This window comes from Anas platyrhynchos, chromosome 7 (genome assembly GCF_047663525.1).
Source record: "Anas platyrhynchos isolate ZD024472 breed Pekin duck chromosome 7, IASCAAS_PekinDuck_T2T, whole genome shotgun sequence".
NCBI lineage: Eukaryota > Metazoa > Chordata > Aves > Anseriformes > Anatidae > Anas > Anas platyrhynchos.
In genome coordinates, this window is record NC_092593.1 from 41,800,624 (window position 1) to 41,824,141 (window position 23,518).

At 40.9% G+C, this 23,518-nt stretch overlaps 1 pseudogene; it reads right to left on the minus strand.

Moving 5' to 3' along the window:
* Positions 1–13,074, minus strand: part of LOC119715429 (kinesin-like protein KIF27) — a 40,488-nt pseudogene extending 27,414 nt beyond the window's left edge.
* Between the last annotated feature and the right edge of the window lie 10,444 nt (positions 13,075–23,518).

Here is a 23,518-nt window from a genome sequence, read left to right on the forward strand (position 1 = left end):
AGTTTGGGGTAAGCAGCCTTATCTCTTCTTTTACAAGAAGTTTAATTTTGTTTGCAATGCACTGGAGATTCAGCAAGCAGTTTTCTCCACAGGGAGGTGAACCCAGCATTTCAGCTGGTACCGTCCACAAACATCAAGTTCACCTGTTCTTACAGCAAGACACAGAGGATACGCTGGGGGGAGACGGAACTAAGCAACACTTATGCCTTCTGTTGTTGCCTGTAGCTAAAAGCAACATGTACATCCCTGGGACACCATTCTAAAGATCAAATCATTTACCTAACATTAAAGCTAGATCCTGGGTATATCTATGTTTGTCCAACTGCAGTTTTTCCATGCAGAGTTTGGTCAATTAGCAGAGTATTGAAAGTGATGATATCCATCTCTGATTACAAATTTCATAGAAAACAGACATCTAGATATGCTGACATATTATGACAGAGGTGTAGTGAGATAATACATACTTCTTGAAATTACTGTTCAAAAGGAATCTTTAGAGTTTGAAACAAGTTCTTGAGTTATCTGCTTAGATAACCTACAAATCTATTCCTTATTAAGTACTATTACAAAAGAACATGAGACTCTGCAGAAGTTTCCACAGGCTCTCTTTACCACTTAACTCCAGAATTTCTCCAGTCCAAAATTGTATAGGTGCTCCATATATACTCAGGTATGTCAACATGCAACAATAGCATGGCAGAGACCATTCCCCAAAATAATGATTTAAAAGGAATATGTCATTTCACTTTTCAGAGATGAAAGAACCATGCTCTACTCTTAAGTTTACAGGAGACAAAAAGGTTACAGAAAAGAGCATTCTCGTCACACAAAGTTACTCAACTCCATTTCTCTCAAAAGAAGAGAAGATGAAGCTGGTCATCTTAGGAGAAAACGGCCATTGAGCTGTGAATCTACTTGATGCTGATATTCAGATTAGCTGATCAGACCACAACTATGTATCTAGAAAATACAGGTCAATCATATCTACATCATAAGTAATTCATATTTGTCACTCTTTAAATGACAGAACAGGATACATTTGGATTTTTGTGCAGACAAGACTGTGCACATATGCACACGTGTGCATACATTGACAAATATTTTAATGCTAAATAACTATATAGTTAACCAGCTGAGGAAATTAGTTAAAGTTGAGAGACTTCATGCTCTTACTAGCTGGACACGAAATATGTTGAAACTTGAAGCTCAGAGAAAAGATTACAGGTGCATCTTTACAGCAAGAAAAAGCACCAGATAAAAGTGCTCAGTCATGTTCCACAAGAACTTATGATGCTGGATGTTGCTCTAAAGCAGACAACACTCAAAGTTTTGTCTGCAGACTCCCTGCTGTGCTTGGCTTAAGAAAAAAAAAAAAAGAACTATAGTATGACTCTTCAGTAAAAGCTTGGAATTTCTAGTCTCTCTCTACTGTGGTGTATTTATAGTTAATGTAAACAGTACAACGGCACAACAGTCTTTATTTGTACAGTGGCAGCAGTGGCTAATGCTGCCAAATCCTTCTTTTTGCACATACAATCTGAAAACAATTACACGTAGCTGAACCTCTACACAGGTACATAAAGTGGCTGCAAACTCCCTTCTTTCGTCTATAAATACACCAATATAAACACACCAATAAGTATACCTTTGCTGTCTTATCGTAGTTGGCATGCAATTAAGAGCCCAGCTGACAAGTACATTTAACAAGTACTACCCATGGAATTCTGCTGTTCCAATTCACTGAAATACTATAGTGACAACATGATATCAATTTACAAAACCTTATTCCTGAATTCGGTGTTTCTACATCATCATCATCATAATGGATGGCAATGAGTTTATAAAGTGAATTGCAAATACATGAGATTGCAGGTTATTTTCTAGTTGAGTCGCAGATAGTTGTTAACATTGCTAATTCAGTTGGTAGGACATTTCAATACTATTCATATTACAGCAGGATCAAATTATCCCACTTCTGCAACACCTAAAGATGGATCCAGTGATTCACCAAGGCCTACCACCATGCCAGGCTTCATATTTTAGCACCACACCTACAATTCTGGCAGACCCATTTTATTAAGCACCTAGCACTTCAGTTTCAAAGTATGGCTCCCATTCCCCCTTCCCTGAAAAAACAATGGGCTGATACCTCAAAAGCTTTCAGCTAATTAGAGGTGCTTGCTAGCACCCTTTCAGAGGCTGGTATAGTTCCCCCCACCTCAGGAATTATGAGCAGTGTTATTCTGTATTGCTATAGAAATAACCAGCCGTAGAAAATTAAAAACACACTGGTGTAATTGAGCTTGAGGCTGTGTTTAAGGAAGCTTTTTGATCACAGAAAGAAAGTGTTCAAATATGATTCAAAGATCGAAGCCGAAATTCCTTGAAGTGGTATAGTCTTTATTGCAGCGCTGGATGATGCACAGGGGATCTCTCCACCTATCGTGCATACCCAAGGTGGAAAGCAGTCTTGAATTTATACAATCAATCTATCAATATTCTACAAGCGCCTATACATATTCCTTACCTATCCCCGCCTTCCCTCGCTTCTCATGCTAATTAGCCTTTTGGCACCTTGCGCCTGCGTAGAGCCTCCCAAGAATTGTGGGCAGGGGTCTTTGGGACGTGGGCAGGGGTCTTTGGGAGGAAGACCCCGAGTCTTCCTCACAGTGTACTTTTCACCTTTGGTCAGGAATCTGCTGAGTTGGCATGTTTCTTAATTGCAAGCGCTGGTTGTTGCTAATTCTTCCATTTGTTGTATCTTTATAATGAATTCCAATGTCCAGTTTTGAGATTTATAGTCCTTCCATTTGTTTCTCTGTCTGTCTACCGCTTCCTTATCATGAGTTGCAGCGTCTTGTTTCGAGATATACAGTCCTTGTCTGGGGATTGTCCTTGCCTCCCCAATGCCTCCCCAATGCCTCCTTAATCAAATACCACAAGGAGTTTCATAATTCCACAGATCAAACTATGACCTGAAGCATCATTTCAACTTCTACAGTAGTTTTCAAGTAAGAGTTTTGAAGTGTGGTAAAATATTGGAAGTAAATAACAGCCTGTTGCCCAAACCCTATTTATCTGAACACAATATTCCCTACTACATAGGCTACAGGAAAAATCCGCATGAAGGTAAAAGGAAGCAAAGCCTGCTGGCAAGTATTTGAAATTGTTTCCATTTGTGTTATGTATTAGCAAGAGCCATAGTCTTGAGAGAAGGCTTTCACTAATGTGTCAAGGAAGTAAGTAACCCCGTTACAAAAAGAGCCCTCAATAATCCAACTTGCAACACCATCATGGCATGGATTGACAGCTCCCATAAATGACCCAGTTCCCAAACGTTCTGATCTGCATATCACTAGCAGGCTGTTAGTGCAACTCTCTGTGCAGTCTGCTCCAAGCAGTAAGAGTTGTGAACACAGCTCCTGCAGCCAAAAGTACCTGTTACTCAGATTCATGCATCACCAACAGAAGATGAGCATTATATACATGTACCATATAATTTTAAGGCAACATTATAGCAATGGTTATTTCTAGCAAGTAGTAGTTTATTTATTTATTTATTTATTTATTTAGTGCTTTACTCATTTGTAGGTCATGCTTTTCTACAAACCATGTCAGCATACGTGAATGGATTATTTCAGATTTTTATATTAAAACAACAGATAAGACCAAGTCGGTCCTACTAATGACATGGAACACTGCTTTAGCATGTCTGATGCAGCAATTTGTAAGTACACAGAGCTTACTCCACCCTAAAGACTTGATAAACAAAGAGACATTTAGAAAGCTAAACTGTGAAATGACTGAAACAAAAGGGTGTATTTCTAGCTTCAGTTCCCTAAAGCATTTAAGTACTTCTCAGAAACAGAAGACAGGACAATGCCCTGAAGAGCTTCAGTCTAGTTTTAGACATGATGTAACAAAGCTAACTATGATAAAAGTAACATATCCAGTGTTTCAGTAACACCAAATCCCTTTTCTATGTTACCCACCTTAACCCACACTGCAGGTCAAATAGCTCTACTGTAAGCACTGCTGTAAGCCCCCAACACACATGTTAAGAGGAGCGTAATGCACACCCAGAAACTCAGTTGGAGCATCAGCAGCTTCCTGGTCTGCGTACAGCTTTGTATACATGCATGAATTTACAGTTAACTGGCAAATGTTCAAACACCACAAAGAAATGAGCAGCACATCACAATTTAGGACTCTAGGCTGACGTTAGGAGCAGACTTTCAAGCATTTGTGGAATAACCACATAGCTTTAAATACGGTGATCTACTGTTTCAAGGAAAATACGCTGAATAGCCCAAAAACACAACTCAGTTCCTCTTGAACCACTTCCATCTTCAACTAAACTAATAAAGCCACAGATTTCCAAGAACTTTGAAAAGAGCATCTTCCCACACGCTGTCTCCTTGTGTCTATTACTAACATGCTTATTTGCCACCATCTATCATCGAAACACGTGCTCAGCTAACACCTAAAGTACTGACTGTACTAACTCACCACTGTGTCTCTTATTTTTTTCCTTCATCTTCTGAGATTTGATTTCCTCAAGTGTTTTTATTCTAAAATTCAGATTGCCCTCTGAAAATAGGAAACAGTTCATGAGACTGGCTTAGAGGCACTCACTGAGGACCACAGCTCCTCAGGCTTCTTAGCGCTCAGCAACTTTCTGAAGTATTTAGAATAAAGCTTGTCAACACTCCTCACAAGTGAAAGAGCCAGAGAACCAAGGGCATTTTGCCCCTCCTTTCATCCTTCAGGCTTAAAAATGTAGTTTTAATTTTAATCCATTTACACGATATTAGATCCCTCTATCGTTAGATATGGCTTATCAACAGTGGTTGCAAGGCTGCACGTGCAGCCATTTCAACTCCATGCTGTGGCCCTGTTTTGTTCTCCAAAAATAAAGAAAAGGAGTTCACCTTTCTGACCCAATTGGCACATGATGGTATTCATGGCAGAAATGAGATCATGGAAATAACCGAGTCCATTCAGCATCCCTACATTTTGTTGTGTTTTTACACCACACTGCTTTTGAGTTAACTGTCAAGTTCTTCTGATTTATCCTACTAAGGTGCTGGAATACCTTGTTTAGTAGCAGTAGAACTGCCTTTGCGAGTGGAAATCACCCGTAATCCATTTTTGCCTTCCACAGCTTGTTGCTGGACAGGAGTTTTAGTTTCTTCTTCCTCAGAAAGTTGGTCTGAAGGGGAAAAATCTATTCAGTTATGCATAGACCAGATTGTTCATGATTACGTAGCTCATGCAGTGACACTTCAGCCCATGCTTCATATAAAAAACTTTGTTGCTCTTTTGTTTTGTTTTGTTTTTTAAAGAGCTACATTGACCTGATGAACTCCTAAGTAGAATACACTAGGACAAAACATCTAGGACTCTAGATTCTCTCTGCAGCTTTAACTACTACACAACACATTGCTCTTCAGACAGAAAAAAGAAATTTCCTTCCTAGTTTCACATAGAACTTTACACAACAGACCAGCTAAAGCCAGGAGTGGTTCTAAGCTTTCCTCCAGCATTTCAGGTTCTGTCCACTGACTGCCGGACAAAGCCACCAGTGACCTGGCCACACTGCCTGCCCTATCGCTAGTCAGACCTCAGGTCATCTGTGATTTCTACATTCCTTTACAGCACAGATTCCTTCAAGAACCAAAGATTTACACAATCATTTACAGCACAAATTCCTTCCAAGAACCAAAACATGCTCACCATCATCATCTTCATCATCATCTGCAGCATTGATTACAACTGAAGGGTGTGTAGGGCTTGGGACATTTTCAGAGTTTTCCACTTTCATCACCCCCTTAGCTGTGGAGAGGGATTTGACTGGACAGAAAGTTTGTTTTGCTGCAGTGACATCTGAGCCACTTTCAGATCATCGTCCGCGGACTCAGGCGGACTTGGCAGTGTAGCTAGAGGAAGAGGATGATCATCGGTAATATGGCAGTTTAAAACTTTGACCACAATTTAGCAAAGAGGTGGTAGGAAAGGCAGATAACCCGCACAGACAATGAATTCATCATCTCCTTTTGCCCATCCCATCACTGTTTACACCGTCAACAAAGACTTCCCTTCGAACAACAACACATCTCCCTACCACCCAGCAAAAGATGAAACAACAGGAAGCAAACTGCAAGGCAAACATCACACAAAGCCAAGAGAAGCTGAGCACGAAAGCAGAAAACAAACACCAGCAGTACACTCGGTGCAGTACACCTATGACTGCAGACCTTTTCCTGTACTCACAAATGAACAGTTACCTGATGCCCCCTACAGGATTGGCACCCACTAAGTAATACTCCAAATTAAGTCTTCAGCACTTCAAGAAAAAGGACCTAAACTCACTCTTGCTTGGTGGGAAGAATTGTCCATCGATGTAACGTCCCTTTGCATGATGAAAAGCACAGTTGGCTTTCTGACAGCCTCCCGGCTGCTTCTCCCAGTAGCAAGGAATCTCACTGCACTTTTTCTGAAGACAGAAAGAAAGAAAAGCTCGTGATAACATGCACCTGAGGCTTGCAAAGAGATGCGCAGCTCCAGATCATGACAGCTGTCACAACACAGTGCTGAAACATCATTCCAAAGGTCAGTTTCTCAGTTCAGTGGAGTATTTCTGGGCATATTCACAAAGTTTGCATAAGCTGGAACCACTATGCACATTTAGATTTGTCATCATTCAGTTTGAGAAGACAGGCACTCTCAGACACCAGTTGAGGGTGGGTTAAACTAATACACCTAGGATTATACTAGCATTATTCAGAGGGAAAAAGAACATCTGAAATTGCCTAGGTTAACCCTGTCTAGAACTACTTCTTGGAGACTTAGTTCTTCTGCACCTTTAACTTTCCCCACTTCCTACCCCAGGCAGCTAGAACAGCGTTATCGGAAGAACTGTGGGTCAGAAGAGACCTGAGAGTTCATTATCAAGCCTGCTCCCATGACGATAGAACAGCCTGTTTATTACCCCCCTGCTCCAGCAGGTTTTAGCAGTCTATTTAACAGCTATTCTGCATCTGTTGAGAAAACTGTCAGCATCTAATAAATATATATATATATCTTGCTAAGACATACCTAAGGCATTGATTTTATTTTCCTCTGCTTCCTCCCACCCCCTCTCTTGGTAACAGAAACAAGTATGATTTTGAAGCAAACAAATCTATCCTGCAAAAGCACAATCAGTACACCTACGGCACTGAAAAATGCTTTTGTTGATTGATTTTGAGAACACATCGTTAGGCACTCACGTCAATTTCCATGTGTCTGAATCGGCAGACGTTCCTGAAACAACGACCCTCCTGCCACAGCTTGCAGACCGTCTCATTGCCCAGAGCAGCTTCGCAGTGGTGGTAGGCACATTTGTCTCCCTGGAACCAAAAGGAAACCAACGAGGAAAATAGAGTACAGCCTCAAAAATGGCCATGCTGCTGCCTAATGTTGCTACAACTGAATTCAGAATCTATCTGGTTCTCAAGTTAACCAAAGACCAGCGTGCTTCCTCCTCCTAATCTACTCCTTCCTGAAAAAAAATGGGAAAAAAAAAGCAAAGCAAAGGAAAGCCAGCCATACCTTGGTACAGGTAGAATAGAAATAGAAGTAGCAATCGTCTCCTTGTTTAGACATGCCGACGAGTTCTGCTAACAAGCTCGGCTTCTCTCCACAGGGCCTTCCTCTGCTCTTGGAGAGAGCTGTCTTCACCCTTGCTTGGGCTGAAAGTCTTCTACTGGCTTGTGAGCAGGGAAATCTTCTTTTGAAAAGTAACCCTAAAGAAAGTAACAAGTGAAAAATAATGAGGAACCAACATTTTTCCAGCTTTCTTCAGTTCATCAAATCAAGTTATCAGTCTCTCGAAGAGAGCAAAGCCTTGAAATCAGCTGTTACATGAACTAACTAAATATGAAAGTTCCGTAAAGCTGCCAGGAGCTTTGTCAGCAAGCGTTCTCTTCCACATCCTCAATAAGATGACTTGGAGCACATCTGGAAGCCTGAAAACGGAGTCACTCCTTAAAAAACCACCTGATCATACATGCAAGTCAATAATCAACTCTGGCTACAAATAACTTCTCTAGAACACAGTTAGGACGCATTAAACAGCACGTTCCAGGCACTGTGGGTCTTCCATTTCACCTACCTGGACAACCTCAGCAAAGTTATCGATCTTCAAAGACTTCCAGTTAACTTCTCCTGTAGGCCAAACCAAGACTGAATCCGTGAATTAAAAATAAAGGGGTAGGAAGAATTTTCCTCCTCACTTTGCCAAGGGAACCTCTCATCCACAATTCAAACATAGGATGTGCTTTTAAACGGCTTATAACTAATAGAGGAAGCAAGTCCATTTGAATGCTCTCTCAGACTGAAGACAGCCAGGGATAGTTAGCTCTTCAAAAAAATAAAAACCAAAAAACAAAACAAAACAAAAACAAAAAACCCAGCGCATTTAGAGATGAACTCGTGATTCAAAGTGGCTGCAAAAATGAGGCTCCATCTTCCACAGCCAGACAATTTAACTTTTTTTTTTTCTTTTTAATTTAAAATTCAGTATGTTCCAATCTCTGGTCTTCAAGATTTCTTCACCTATTAAGAAAACACAAAAACCTTTCCCCGTCTTTATTACCTGTACAGCAAAAAACATACCAGTGCATATAAATCCACAGATGTGCATACGCATACACACATCTGTGTTTATACACACACGAGGAGGGAGTGAGAGAAAGTTAGCGAGAGCGACAGTGAAAATCAGAATTTTTGCCTTTTCGACACAGAGAGCGCGTAAAAATTCTCTCATTTTGAGGGAACTAGAAAAAAATGGAGGCTCTACAAAAGATTTTGATGAGTATGCCTTCGAGGCCGATGCTTTGTAAGATGAGTGATCTGGGGGCCAGCACACAAATATGCAGACGTATGTACATGCATACAGGATAAACAGATCTATACACACAAGCGTGCACAGTATATGTTGTATGATCTCCATAGCGAGAACAACTCGTAGCCCTGATCAGACACGTAGAGTTGCAATCAATTAACAGCAGGAAGACAGCAGATCAAGGGTACAGCAAGCTTTGAGAGGCAGGGGAATGCTCACTTTGCCAGTGGCATGACTGCATGATGCCAAGGATTTTGAATTAGTTGGATTTTTTGGAAGCAATTGGGTTTTTCTTTCTGCGCTGTAGCAAATACCACAGGTTTGCCACCACGTGCTGTTCCCTAATCCATATATCCATCCTCATCCATTGCTGCAGGATCATGAAAGGTTAGAGAAGACGACTTAGGTCCAATTTAACAGCCAATGATTTTTCGATGAGCAGAGCTGCAACAGATTTTATTTAGCCACAAGCATTTTTTTTTTCTTTTTTCTGAGATGAAGTCAGAAATTTTAATTATTATTTTTTTTAAAGACACTAAACACAAAACCTGCAACCAGACCAGATAAAGTTCAAATTAGAGTGATTCTGAAACCTTTCATTAAAACGCTGCACATTTCTGTGCAAATTATTTCTGACTCTTCTGGACAAAAGTGGATGAAATAGTTCTTACAAATTAATAATCAAAGGTTGGAACCTTTTACTCACACAAACACTAGTGAATTTTCCAGGAAATATTTTTTTGGCAGGGAATTTTCTCAAATCTAAAATAAAGAGAGGAAAAGTTGGCTTCTCATATTAGTTACTGCTTTTGACTGCTGGGCAAAGGGAATAAAAACAGTAGTTAAGTGCAAGCTTTCCTTCTCTTCTTTACTATGGATAGGAATCGTCACTTCGGACCTTTAGCACCTTCAGAAACACACCCAGTGCCATGCAGGTTCCTCTGCATCTACTTCTAACAATTACTGGTGCTCCTTAGCATGGAAGTTTGACTCAAAACACTCTCCAGATTTAGCTCTTTTGACTGCCCAAGGAGCTCATCATTTTGCTTGTTGCCTTCCAGTTTCCTGAACAGACCGGGAACGCTGTTCAGAATCTGAATGGATCTGGTCTAAGGAATGGGAAGAAAGCAAAACCAAGCATACCTCGCAGCCCTAAATTCCAAAAAAGCAGTCTCATTTTAAAAAGGACCTCAAAAGCTTTTTTTTTTTTTAAACTGACACCTGCTAACACGGCAATCCGGGCGCTAAACCAACTGAAGTTGCCCCTGAAAGCCTGAATAAAAATGAGTAACTCTGGTGCACTCAGCAGGTCTGTAATAGAAGTTGGTAAGATTTTTAGATTTCTTTTTTTTGCTCCAGGGTGCTGGTAAAATGTTTGCATTAAGAGATTTTGAACCTTTTGTACCAAAGAATTAGAGATGCGCTACAGTGCCAGTAGCTGGGGGTCTGGAAATACACACCAACAAGTGTCATAAGCTTTGCCTTTGCTGAAGGAAGATAAATAGTACCAAGAAAATCTGTCTAGTTTGTTTTACAGGCTTGTCTTTCTCAGTATGGAACAAACTGACCTCCCTGGTCTAACTTTGCAGTTGCCTATTCTGCCTTTGTCCTGGAGAGAAGAGCAAGAAAGGAACAAATCTATTTTTGCACTCCAAAAACGCATTAGAGGAGGATTATCACACCCACCTAAGGGTACTTCCTTGTTTGTTTATAAAGCACCAAGTATTTCTCTTGGACAGTCTCTGTAGCTGGTCTGTTTTGTGCCTTCCATTTATAATAAAGATATTAAGATGCTTACCCCTTGTTTTTTGTTTTTTGTTTTTGTTTTTGTTTTTTTTCTAACGAACAGTGGAAGTGGAGAGTCGGATGACAAGCAAGAACAAACACTAGAAACTCCTTGTTCTGCCCCTGCTTTTTAATCACCCAGCATCACCCCGGCTGCAAAACAGCCTCTGCTGATTTACCTGCTTGTTAAAGCACCCCACAGGCTGCAAGTGCGGTGTGCTAGGTGTCAAGTTCTATTTAACGGTGCACAGGTAACCATTCATCTTCCCACATTCGAAGCACAGAACAGCCTCTTGCTAACAGAACTCATCCCTGCTGCTGCAAGAAACCTCATGGCCTGCAGGAAAACCTCAAGCTAAGAGTTCCAAAGCAAAAGCAGAAAACGCATGATTTGTACTCTTTATATTGGAGTGAATTCTAGCTGCTAAACGCTGCCTACATCTGAGGGCACGTGCTGAGGCTGGGGGGAAGGACACTCAACACCCACTGACAGCAGGAGTGCAAAGATGCCAGCCAAGAAGGCAAAGGTTAGAGCTGAACGCTGCCTCAGCTTCCTCCAGCAGCCAGCTGGGGGTCACCTTTCAGCACGCTCTCTGAGACTCTGAGCCCCGAGTTACCACAGCCGCCAGCTACAGCTGCTCCTTGCTGGCCCAAACTATTGGAAGAGTCTTCAAACTTCAGGGACCTGTTTTATGACAGCCTCGAGATCCAATTAATCTGTTCCTGAAGGCGCTGATCGTCCTGGTGTTTCTGGAGCTGTCCAAGAACAATCCTGAACTGAGGCACTCGTCTGATCAGACAGTGCTTTGGCACAGATTTGTCTTTAGCTTGACACATCAAGGTGAAGAGGAATCGATTCTTGCAAGCAACCTCTCAAGCAGGGATCTGATAAGGTGACCAAAACGACAGATCTGTTGTACAGATCTGAGCACGTCCCTCTGCAGGGAATCACTTTCAAGCCTAAGATGTTTCACCCATCTCCCTGCCCCAGAGCGACACAAGTAAAGCTCTTAAGCAATTGCTAACCTGTTCTCAGTGCTCACGAGTCCCAAATCACTCATTTTACAATCTATAAAACATGGCAGCTGGCACCTAGTTGGCACACGGTGACACTGCACACGTTGGCAGTGTCGTCAGGAGCTGCAAAGTCAGGGCTGAGGGGGTTAAGGGAAAACCACACATCAGTTTAGCAACTTGGCTCCCGTAGGATACTTCCTACGGCAGGAGTTTCAGCAAAGCCACTCAGAGGGACCTGCTGGCTAATTCAAACGGGACTTCTGCTGGAGCAGTCAGAAGGCAGCAGGAGATATCCAGTGGGCATCGCTGTCAGTCTGTGGCAGTTTGGGGTCCAGGTATCAGTGGTTAGGTGGGGTTTTCTCTGCTTCACTTTCTCCAAAGCTGTGAAAAAATATTTCTTTTAAAGCACTGTACAGTCCCACGTTAAGGATGGAACCAGCTGCATCAACTTCCAGTACGACGGTGTTGGAAAAAGGTGCCTTTGGTGGTCAGGAGCACAACAGCTCTGCTGATGTGTTATTTAAGTGTGTTCTTACATCTGAGTTTCCTCACAGCAGTATGTAGCTGAGGGGGTCCTACTTTCCTAGGGAAGATTTATGGTTTTTCTCCTACCAAGCACCAGCTCAGTATACAAAGCTCTGTTAATAACACCCAAGCATGTAGATGGAATGCAATTGTTTTCCTTACAACCCCCCAGTTATTTCCATGTCTGTTCTGGACCTTGGGATCTCTTTTGGGAGCTACATTACGCAGAGCAATACAATAAGGCTGAGATCACCGCTGCCTCAATGTAATGCAAAGGTGAAGGCCTTTATGACAGCCAGTTTGGAAATGAATGCAGCCCCATCTTGTCAGCATCAGAGCAGAGCCAGCTCCAGATGGCTCCAAAAAGGAGCTGCTGCTGGCCAGAGCCGAGGCAGGGAGTGCTGCTGGGTGGGCTTCGGGGGAGCAGATTTAAGGAAGGGGGGAAAATACTGCTGTGCAACAGCAGCTGGAAGAGAGGATTGTGAAAGCGTGAGAGAAGCAGCCCTGCAGCTCCCAGGTGAGCGCCGCAGGAGGGCAGGAGGTGCTGCAGGCAGGCAGCAGCAGTTCCCCTGCGGGCCGTGCAGGGAGAGGCCCCTGGTGGAGCAGGCTGTCCCCCTGCAGCCCATGGGTCCCCCATGGAGCAGATCTCCACGCTGCAGCCCCCCCATGGGTGGAGGAGCCCCCGGTGGAGCAGGTGGCTGTGGCCTGGAGGAGGCTGCGGCCCATGGAGAGCCCCCGCAGGAGCAGGCCCCGGGCCGGAGCTGCAGCCCGTGGAGAGGAGCCCACGTGGAGCAGGGGCAGAGAGGGACCGAGAAGGAGTGGTGGAGATGAAGTGCTACAGACTGACCACAACCCCCAGTCCAGTCCCCCTGTTCCCCTGCGCTGCACAGGGGGAGGAGCTGGAAGAGCTCAGATGGGGGGAAGGAAGGTGTTTTTGGTTTCTTTCCTTTGGTTCTCACTTGTCTAGCCTGGTAGTAGTAGTAGTTAGGCAGGAAATCTTACTGTCTCCCTATGCTGAGTCTGCTTTGCCCATCACGATCCTTGTTGAGCGATCTGCCTGTCCTTGTCTCAACCCTTGAGCCCTTTGCCTCGTATTTTCTCTCCCTTTCTCTTTGAGGAGGGGGAGGGAGAGAGTGGCCGTGATGGAGCTCGGCTGCCCACCCACCGAAAAGCACTGCAGCTGCAAAGTACTGGAAAAGTTTTCAGAAGCAACAAGGTGTTTAACAAGGAAATGTATAGTTTCCTTTTGCAGGTTTCCTAAATAATTGGGCTTATTTCATATTCCCAACTCGGAGGAGGAGAATTGTTGATTTCACCTTCTTTTTTCTTCCTTGGAAATCAAAGGTGAACAGCTCTAAAAGGAAGGGGAACATATCAGAAGCAAGCTTTTTTTGGCTTGTAATCCTTTCTTAAGGAAAAGATTTCTCACACACCTTCCCCAGATGTAGGGGGGCAGAGAATAATTTTGGAACTACTCCAATTAAAGTCAGCTTGGGGAGAGTGGGACTTCTCTACTTGTTTCAGAGACATTCGCATTAGCAAGAGAGAGTGTTGTGTTGCCGCTGCCAGGGGCCTACGGTGATGACTTCAGAAACAGAATTGAATGATGTCACTGTGACACCTTGGTAACAGCTGCCTCTGAGCAAGTTTAGCGAGGAGGGACAGAGAAGTGTGCTGGATGAAACCACGTGAGGACTTGTGGATCCCACGTTGAGGTGCATCGAGAGGGCCCACCCTCCTGTAAGTGTTTGGATGCTTCATTTTAGATTTCTGTAGTTTGTGTAAAGTCCTTTCACAAGCATGAAGTTTGGTACTTTGGCTCAGGGATGTAGCTGCACAGAGTGACAGGTGCACCATGTGGCTGAGGGCCTCTGCACGTTCTCTCTTTCCCACACACGATCAAGAAAGAAGGGTAGACAAATAAGAGTGTGCTGTGGTCCTGCCATAGACCTCAAGTACTACAGCATAAACAAGAGACTTAAAAGTAGCCCATCACATGAAACTTCAGGACAGCAATGCACTTCATCAGCTGGTCTGGCCTGTTGAGTGGAGTGTCTCAGGATGGAGTGTATGAAGATGCACTCCATCTGCTTTCAGATTAGCACTTGCAGTGAGCAAGCTGCCTGGCCTTAACATTTTTCATTTCATTTTTCACCCGACTTTTGCTGGTTCTTCTTGGTCTAGAAAAAAAAAATAAAAAAAAAAAAAGTGAACTCAGATCAAAATAGAAGGATTTCCTTTTCATTAATTCCATGTTCTTAACTTGACAGGTTTGGTTATTGACGTAGAAGGGACATATCTGGCCTGACTTGAGTTACTCATAATGTTTCACTTCATTGTAGATATGACTGGAAACCAGAGACAAGACTGGTAAAATCATTCCTAGAACTCTGTGTTGTTTTCCTTCAGGTACCTTGTCTCTCAAGTCGGTGAGGGCTGGGACAGAATGAGATTGGAAAAGTCAAGTGTAGTATTCATTGTTACAGAAGTAGTTGTCCTGTATCTTCTATGGCAAAAGAATTTTCCTGAATAAATATATAAATAAATAGATAAAATTCCCCTGGCAAAGATTGGAAGCTGACACTTACCTGAAAGTTACCAAAGCAACTTCCTCCCGGCAAGGTAACATAGCTCACAAATGGTGGGCCCAGGGAGCTCAGTGATTCATACACAATGATGCCTTCGCTTGGGAATACGGCCTTCTGCTTCTGTTTGCTTTCCCAGAACTCCTGCAATATTGCTACGACATTCACTGTCAAAGACATAAAAATGCTGAATGTAGGATGCATACATGTCCTTGATCTTAGTGTTTTCTGTGTTACACAAGAAATGCAGACATATGAGCTTGATACATTTATTATTGATAATAAAATGTCTGTGATTATTTCTGCTGGTGTGAAAAATATGATTTTGTGGCAATTTTGGACTTTCTGGGATTGCAGGCTACTGTAGTACATAAATTGCAGGTCAGCAATATTGTACTATTAAGTCAATGTGTTGGAACTTTGATATCACAGCAGCCATTAAGCTGCTCACTTTCAAACATGAGAAAATGTTATACTCAGATTCCTCTTTTCCATTCTCAAAAAACAAAAACAAAAACAAAAACACATGGTCATGCAAGGAAAGCAGCTGACTTTTAATGCAAAACTTTATGAAGTAGCTGGAAAAAAAGGTGTTGTATATTATGATGATAATAGTTGCAGGCTAATGTGAAAATAGAAATGTGAAAACCAGAAATCCAATTGACATCATGACTATTGAGCCAGTACTCCAAAGTTTTACGTTCTGTGTTGGGGTTTTCTCAACACTTTTCGGCTTGGACTCGAAAAGAATTTTAGTATAGTTTATCTAGACTCCTTTTACAGAGCCATGTGTAGCTTAGAGATAATTTTCTTTCTTTCTGGGCATCGTTCAGCAGGTGGTGAGCAATTGCATTGTGCATCACTTGTTTTGTACACATTAGTGGTATTAATACTCTTATCATCATTATTATTATTTTCCTTTTTTTTCTTCTTCTTTTTTTTTTTTTTTTTTCCTCTCTCCAAATAAACTGTCTTTATCTCAACCTACAGGCTTTCTTTCCTTTTTTTTTTTTTTTTCTTTTTCTTTTTCCTGATTCTCTCCCCCATCCCACAGAGGGAGGGAGGAGGGTAAGCAAATGGCTGCGTGGTGCTTAGCTGCCTAATAGGTTAAACCACAACACTATGCAAAAACAAACAAATGAACAAACAAACAAAAAAAAAACAGCTGTGTATGATGTTCATCATTTCTCACTTGAAAATTTAAATTCAGAAGGTAAGAAGTATGTTTCTTAATTTGGACCTTCCAGTGGAAATATGGAAGCCCTAGGCAGCAGTATGGGTCCTTCAGAGTACTGATACTGGTTCAGTATCAAGTATTAGTGCATACAGGAATCAGTGGCAGAGATAATTTTCCTCATACATGTATAATTTTCCTCTTTCTTCATCTCGTCTGACCTTGTTAGTAGTGGAATAATGTAGAAGTGATCCATTTTGAGACAGTGTCACCCTGGTGGTAGCTCACATGCAATCTATGGACAGGGCATTGCTCTGTTTGCTGCAGGGTGAGCAATGTGAGCTCCAATATTGTCACCGCCTGTTTCCTGACTTCTGGCAGCTGCACTGCTCTCACAGACAACAGCTTTTCTTGGCATTTAGCCATGACAAGGGCAGACACACAGAGTGTGGTCATCACCAGTTCCCTTTTTGCTGTGCTCAAGCCATGAGGAAGTGTGGGTGGCGTGGTCTGAGCTCTGGGGAGGCGAGGCAGGGTGTTTGGAGCACACTGCTGTCTGCCACTGGATGGTGTCACGGATGCAGCAGCAGTGTTGGCTCCTACCAGTTCTGGCATTTTGGGCATTTAAAGCTGCAGAACTCTCATGGCATTGGAATATTGCTTCACCGTAAAGAAGAAAGCTATCTGAATAAATTTTGTATTTGTAACAGGAAACACGTTGGGATAACCACTGTCTCAGTGCAGCTGTGAGAAAAAACTGAAATATTGAGGAACTCTTAACCACAGAAACTGACTTCTGCTTTTCTAAATGATGATGAATGTGGGAGAAAAACTGGTCTACTAGCCAGGGAAACTGCTACCGGTACGGACTCCAAATGGTAATCCACCTTCAGAAATTGGTCTCTGGCTGAATACCTCACTGATGTAAACATCTGAGTGGTTTTTTTTTCTTCTTTTTTTTTTCTTTTTTATGAGACCTTCTGCTCCACAGAGCATGCACACATTGGGTAACAATCTAATTTTAAACCCATTAAGTGAAAACTGATATTTGAACATAAAATTCATGAATGTAAAATTTCCAAGTTTAAACATGACAATTCAGTAGGAGCTGTTGCTTCAGTGTGAGAATGGTATTGGTGACATTCAGTCCTTTACTGGTATTGAAATAGATAGCAACAGAAAGTATCAGCTTTAAGAATATCACTGATTTAGGATGTTTCCATAAAGTGCTTTGGTTTTTGAAACAACTGTTGTCCAAGAGTGCGGTCCTTAAAAACAATAATGCAAAGTCCACAGGAATAATGAATTTGGTGGTGTAGGTAACCCACAGTACTCTTTCTGGTCTCATCATTCAGCCTGTATGATACAACTTTTGGTAAAACAATAAATAAATAAATTTTAATAAAGCTTGATTTCTCCCACATCATGATGAGATCGATTATTCTGTAGGTAATAAACTGCTGAGTCTTCTAAGAAGATGTACAATGCAATTGGCAAAGCTGCACAGGGAAATCCCAAGCATGATCATTTTTTGTCCAGTCCAAGTCCCTAGATTTTAGTATCCTAAGCCCCTCATTGATGGAGGGGAAAACTACCCATAAATATCATGCGTGCTTTTGCTTACCAAGAGGAAATTATACTGGTATAGTGGTCTATAAAAGAAACAGGTATTTAAACTGTTTAGTACCAATGATAGCAATAAGTGACCTAAATTGCTGTGTGTCTGATCCTTGCTTCTCTTCTGTTGTTAGTTTTACAGAAATTAAGAGTTCAGAGTGTAAAATTTCTGTTTTAATTTCCATTCTTGTTCATGAGTCCTTTCGATGGTAATTCAGCATTTAGACAGCCTGCATCTCTCACTTGGCTGAAAGTTTCCACTCTGAAAACTAATATTCAAAAGACTTTTTAGAGCTATAGAGAGGTATCTACTTTCACTGCAATACACCAACAGAAATATATTTCCCTTCTTTTCCTGAAATCCTGAAACATGCTTTAAGCTGTCTCAAATTTTACAGATAAAGCAATATTTTACCAGAGGACTAGTAAGCAGTGAGTAGCTGCTACAGATTAAACTAATACATGTATGACTAACACAGAAACAGTAGCTGAGCAGCATCATTTTTATTCTGTTTAGAATTTCTGTCAAATGAAAGCTATGTGCCTATCCCACAGTGCAGCTGGATATCTCTGTAATTAAGTAATTAAAAGTGCCTGGGTTTGTACTGAACTGGATAAACATAAAACCTGGCTTAGCTGTGAGGATGGTAGCAGGAAATACTTGGTGGTATATATGTAGTGGCAGCATCAAATTATCACTGCAGTTTTTGCTGTGATTTTTTCAATCCTAGCCAAAACTAGCACCTCAAAACAGTGATGAACATGAAGATGCATCAGGTTAAACTACAGAATGCAGCCATGATATCAAAGCCTCAGACTTTTTTTTCCCCAAGAATTCTTTATGTTTTGATTTAATTAATTTTATTTTACTCAACTGTTTAGCTTGAATCAGTATGTTTATCATCATTAAATTAAAACAGCATATCAATTTCAAATATATAATTAAAACAATTTCAGCTAAACTTGTAAAAATTCGGTGTGTGTGAAAACAGTTCTCTACTAAAAAAAAAAAAAAAAGATTTTATTTATGCCTAACAGCCACTACAGCCACTATTATTTTTTTTTCCTTCATTATGTATCACATGGATTTGTAGTAGTTTAGGAAGATGTGAAAAATGTATACATATGATCAGATGCACAATCAAATATACTAAGTTACTATTCTAAGATAGTAACTAATGATTACTAATATGATGATTACTAATGTTGTATTAAGATCTCTCAATATTCATTTTTCCTGCAATCACATGCATTGTTTGCCTTCATTTCTAAACATTCCAGGCAGAATGTTGTTCAGTCTCTATGCTGTATATCAGTATTTGGAATCCAACTGGCTTAAGTCTAAAAATGCAGTATGGAAAACAATGAGAATTTTCAGAAGTACATAAATGAAACAACAAGATTCATGGTTTAATGCAGCAAAATACTGTAATTTACGTCTCATTTTGAAAGGACATTCTCATTGTAATTGACTTTCGTATTTTGAAAGATGCCTATGATGTGGTTGAGTTTTTAAGATAATGCTTATAGTATTTGTATGCAATGACAAACAATTTTCTTCAGGATTAAATCATCCATGCTTTAAAACAATTTATTTTGTACACTGTCAGTTGCTGAATTAGTTAACAGTATTGATTTTGTTGTAGGCAATGCCAAGACCCCATTCAGACAATATTTTATCCACTTTATACCTCAGATCTTTCTCAGTTAGAGTTTCATAGTAGTACGTGCATCACCAAGTTCAAGAGCAAGAATTCCATATACCCTCCTTTAGTACTCTCCCATCTGTGAATATTAATGGTTCCACAATAGTCTATTTGAAGCTGGCTGTAATGCCTAGTTACGAGGTGAGAAGATGATTTTTCTTCTCTACTTTGCTTTTTACTCAGCTGGAAAAGCCTCTTGCCCAGGGGCTGAGCATTGTACCAAATGAAGCTGTCCCCAAGTGCAAATCCTGGTAGAGTTCTTGAAGTTTTCCTAGACTCTAAGGACTTTTTATTATTTATTTATTTATATATATATATATATTTGAATTTAGGACAGGCTGCGAGTTCTGTGGAACAACAAATATGTGGGTTATACAGCTGCATTTACCCTAAATGAACCCTGAGCTCTTTTGAGAGTTCAGAAATACAGTTTGATGTGAACTGTGTTTGAAAGAGGATTAAATGATAACACATTTATTATAACACAACATTGTTTTCCAGACAATTTCTCACCTTTCAGTAGCAACTGTCTTGCCTCTGCTCAAGGAAGTCTGTGAGTCAAATTAAATATCATTCTAAGTGGGAAACAGAACTCTCCAACTTGGATTATGTCTGTAAGTTTGCACTGCATTGATGCCAGAAAAAAAATAGCTCCAGGTTTCTGTGAATTACTGCTAAAAATACTGGCTAGGCATTCACCTCAACCAAGGCAAACAAACAATGCCATAAACAGGAGGCTGGCCAACTGGGAGGGGGGTGTTTTGGCCAAGACTGGAAGGGCAAATCGGAGTGGGAGCCAAGTGACTCTGCCACTGAAGTGGAATGGAGTCATATACTTGACAACGTCTCACTGCCGAGAGAGTGGAGTATAAAGAACACACACACAAGATAACCACCTACTTTGTCATTTTAAAACTTAAAACAGCTGTTTCTAAAAGTCCTTTTAACTGCCTTCGTGGATTTAATTTAATACGTGAATGCAGAAGAAAAATACAAGCTTTTTGAATGAAAGAAATATGTAATATGAAATCTATTAAAGAAGATTCTTCAGTGAGAGGCTAGTAAAGTTCCCTTACATGTCTTAAATCAAGCCATGGCACATAATCAGTAAAACTATATCGTTTAAACAAAGTTCATAAGTTACAAGTGCACCCTTCCCCAGCTGCAGCCTATTAAGGCTTGTAACTTAATGCATACATCTTAGGGAAGCTGTTAAATTGGGCTCAGGCTAGCAAAGAGATACTGTTTAAATCTCTAGAAAAAAAAAAAAAAAAAGGCAGCAACTGGAGTGGGATCCAGCTGTTTTGAGGGAAGGTTTTATTGCTTCTCTTTTGATTTATTTTGCATATTTTTAAACATATAAATAATAGCTTTAGGAAAAAAAAGGTACAAATGCGAGTAGGCAATATCAATTAATTTTCCCATGATCTTACTATGCATTTATCATATATATTATGTTATGTATTAGCATGTTAGCAGTGATTTTGTTAGGATATTCTGGTCCATATGCTATACTATTCTGTTCTCCATGTATATGTACAAAAATAAAAAGCCCCATATCCTTACTAAACCTAATGAAATTAGGTATATTGTTAAATATATATAAAAACATTATCAAGTATCATGTACTGGGACACCAACAATATGCTGAGAGGACTTCAGGGGCATTTTTCCTTCTCCATGATGGATTTGGATGCTATATGAGTGAGCTGATCTAGCAGTGGACTACTAGGTGATTCTGTCTAAAACCCTTAAAAAGCACAAAAAGTAGCAAGATGTTGTTTCAGGAAAAGAAGATCTGATTGTGGGGTGAGATTCCACTTGTGAGAAGCAACATCTTTAATTGGCAATGGCTACCTTAAATCCAGCACTGACTGACAGTTCCTAGACTTCAAGGATTTGGAAAAAGAACAAAATAAAATTAAATAAATGAACTGGATGGCCTCCTCAAGAGCCATTCTGAACATGTTACCAAGTAAAGGAAGAAAGAAGAAGATGTTGGAGGCAAGCAGCTCAGAGAATGGTGTAGGCTTTGTGAACCATTGGTATGTTTGTAGTCACAGCAGATTTAGATGCAGCTAGGGAAAGGAAGGGTAGAGACTGGGAGGGTTTCACTGACACCACCGTTGGACTGAGGCAAAAAGTCAATCCCTGCAGCGTTATGAATTGAGTAAGCAGGTTATCACTTGGAACAGAATGAGTAGACATACTAAAGTCAGGTGTTTTTAAGCTGATAGTCTGAAGACAACTGTTAATCATTGCCGAACAGCTTGGCTTGGTCTACATTCTTATGTAGCATTACATGGGAAAATGATAAGAACCTTGGTATAATTTCAGCATCTGAATATAGCAATAAAGAATTATAAATTGGTCAATCTCCTGTGATAATCAGAAGTATAACTGATTCGCATAGGAATAGTATAGTAATAATAACATTAATCTAGAAAGGAAAAGACTGTTTGTTTGATAAAACTTTTAATCTTGTAATATTTCTCCAAGGCAACTGACTTACTCTGGCTATAGTGCACTTCAATTTAAAAGCTTGTATCAGAGAGCTAGTATGGTACCCACTGACAAATCTATTTCAATGTTAAATGAAGAAAAGTGAGCTGGGCTGATTCTACCAAAAATTATGGGCAGATCCCCATAAGTTAACATACTTTCTTATTAAAAACTCTACAGTCTAACCTGTCCATCTATTGCTGACCTGAAATCTTTGCTGGCAAAACGTGCAAAGGAAAACGTGCAATTTGTTGCTACCAGTAAAAAGAAATGGAGACACAGTGCTGTTCAGCTGATGTAAAATCACTTTGCTAAATGTTCACAAACCAACCAAGTAGCAATCCATCTAGGAACCATGAATTCAAGTCAGGGCTTAAAAAGACTTTCTGGAAGTACTTAGCTTTTTTCCAAGCTTTATCGTAACTCCTACCTGATACCATAATATTTTTTGATATGAAAACGAAGTCGTAATAAGGTCAGCATATGGATTAGACCAGTGCTGGGGTTAATTAGGTCTGCATGGTAGAAAGCATTATCTTTTTATCATGTTATCTGGGATGGAAGCTACATACAGCGCACAGTTCAGGGAAACACACACACCAAAAAGCAAACACAACTCTTGCAGTAGCATGGGTTGAGCACTGGGCTCCTTCTTCTTGCCTTCCTCCTCCATGTCTTTGCCTGTCCCATTCTTGCTGGAGCTGCCAGCCCATCTGCAGCCCACTGTTCCCCGTCCCCCATCAGTGGGCTGGTGACAGGCCTGCACCACGGGGCCTTGCTCAGACCCCTGCTCTCTGCCAAAGATTGTTTACCACTATAAGGATAAAGCATTCTCATGGCAGGGAGGAACTTGTGAGAAACAAATTATCCCTGCTGTCTTGTTGCCAGGGCACCCAGCCATGATCTTGCATCTTTCCCAAATCCCATCATCTCTGCCTCTGCTGGGCAGATGCTAGCCCAGAAGGAGCACTGCTGCAGCAGGCACAGCACCACTCACTGTATTTGCTCCTGCAAGCTGCACCCAGGAGGGCAGGGACTTTTGAACATCTTGTCTCTCCCTGCTGCTGTTGAAGAAAGCCCTCTGTGAGACATTCCCAACAGAACAAAGTGTTGGGACAGTGCAAGCCAAGACCTCTAGGTTGGAATGGGAACAAAAAGTGTATGTGGTGCTGAGCAGTGATGAGCAGACTTGCTCTGACATCTTGCTCTAGCAAAACTCAGTCACATACTGAGTCACACCACATTGTGAAAAGGGTAGATGCTGCTGCAACAAAGTAGATCCTGAATGGACTTCATTCTTACTTTGTTCTTTCCAATAAGGTCTGAAAGTAATGCGTTTGTAAGAGATGTGGACGTGGTCCCATGGGGAAACATGAGACACTATGTTCTTTCTAGTCTAATACTTGCTTGCTGTATTTAAATCTGATTAAAAGTCAGAGATGGACACCACCTAGATCTAAAGATGACTTTTTGCTGAAGATAAAAAGAATGCATGTAAATTCTCATCTGACTCATCAGACAAAGCACTATGAATGTCTGTCACCAGTCAGAATTAGTGGCACACACTCACAGCAACTTCAAGCCTGTATAGGTTAAATTTATATTAGAATGCCTTCAAAATTCTTTTCATACCTCAGAAAATCTAAAGTAGAAAAAAAAAAAACAAAACTACTCGAATCCACTCGCACTTTTGTTTCTATTTAATCATCTCTCCCTCCCT